General features: G+C 41.0%; 1 protein-coding gene across 1 annotated transcript in view; it reads right to left on the bottom strand.

Annotated features, from left to right (window-relative positions):
• UBE2I (ubiquitin conjugating enzyme E2 I) overlaps nt 1-1,706 on the bottom strand; it is a 17,957-nt gene that overhangs the window by 7,363 nt on the left and 8,888 nt on the right. The window lies entirely within an intron of this gene.

The raw sequence follows: 1,706 nt of genomic DNA, 5'->3' as shown, positions 1-1,706 counted from the left end.
TCTTATAAGCGTGCTGCTGGTTACTACTGCCCAAGTGCAGCACCCTGCACTTGTCAGTATTGAAACACATCCTGTTTTTGTTGGCCCACCCCTGTAACCTATCCAGGTCTTGCTGCAGTCTTTCCCTCCCTAGTAGCATGCTCACCTCACCCCACATTTTGGTATCATCAGCGAATTTAAACAGGTTGCTTTTCACCCCATCATCCAAATCGCTGATAAAGAAATTGAACAGCGCGGGCCCAAGGATCGAGCCCTGGGGGACTCCGCTGCCCACTTCCCCCCAGGTCGAATGTGACCCATCCACCATCACCCTCTGAGTACAACCCTTCGGCCAATCTGCAATCCATCTGACTGTGTAGGCATCAATGCCACCGTCGCCTAGTTTTTTAATGAGGATGGGGTGGGAGACGATGTCAAAGGCCTTGCTGAACTCCAGAAAGACTACATCCACAGCAACACCTGCATCCAATGCTTTTGTGACCATCATATAGGATGGTTTAGATAGGGATGAGCCTGCCTCAGGCAGGGGGTTGGACTCTAGAAGACCTCTGGGCTTCCCTTCTAGCCCTCTCTCTGATTCTATAAAATGTGACCAGCAAAATGCTTGAAGAGCTGGCCTGCTGCAGACTCAGACACTAAACATAGCAACCAGAAAAGACAAAAAGTCAATTTTTAAAACAGCTGTTTTTTTTTTTTTCTAACAGTTCAGCTTAATTTAGGGTTTCAGGATAAAAGCTATGAAAAAGAAGAACTGTTCACTCTCGAATACCAATAACATTTATACTCATCTAACATTGATAGGTATAAAAACTTGATTTTTTACAATGTAATTTTCTTGTTTCACAATAAATTATCTTACTTTTTTTTTTTAATCTAGATGAAGTAGCTACCTGCTAAAGATTAGACATTCTTCTCTTCACTGTTATAATAAAGCAATGCTTAAAATACTTGACTGGTCAAATGGTCAACCCTAATGAGACCTGGCAGGAACGCGGGCCCCTCATACCACTGGAACTCTTAATAGTTTGAAATATTTCCTACTTTGAAACAGAATTCCTTTAGTACCACATCTCTCAAACCAGCTGATGTTTTCTAGGATGTCCCATGTCAGCATTTGCAGATCAAAAGGCTGACATCTCGTTATGTTATAAGCACTTGGCTGGAGACCTATCACATGCCTCTGTCAAACAAAACATACCTAAAGAGCTGAGACACACTATACATTTCAGAAGAGGCTAAAGAAATTGTACCATATAATGGTCTGCTCTAAAGAAATATTGCTCTCAGAAGAGCTTAAGTCTTGGCATCAAAGAGAAGACTTCTACCTCAGAAGCTGCTTAAGGACACCAAGGAGCAACCTAATGTTTTAGAAACTATATGCTAATTTAAAAACATATGTTCAAGTAATTGGCTGGGAGAACAGAAATCCACTGGCAGAGAAAAATCCATTAATTTGAAAGACTATTCCTTCAAGATTTCCTCAATTAGTGGATTAGTGTTGTTTGGTTATCAGATATTAAATAACTGCAGAAATTGTTATTATACAATCCCGAATATGCAACATGGGAATATCCCATCTCTCTCACAGTATATAGTTAAAAGTTACAATACAGTTTATATTTAAGATACCTCTTTGAATGTTTCGGTTCTTTACAACAGGGGTGGGCAACCTGCAGCATGGGTGACACAAGGGGCAGGCACAGCCT

This window comes from Gavialis gangeticus, unplaced genomic scaffold, assembly GCF_001723915.1.
Source record: "Gavialis gangeticus isolate Ggan-Ray unplaced genomic scaffold, GavGan_comp1, whole genome shotgun sequence".
NCBI classification, from domain to species: domain Eukaryota; kingdom Metazoa; phylum Chordata; order Crocodylia; family Gavialidae; genus Gavialis; species Gavialis gangeticus.
Note: the sequence above shows the minus strand (reverse complement) of the source record. Positions and strands in the feature narration are given on the sequence as shown.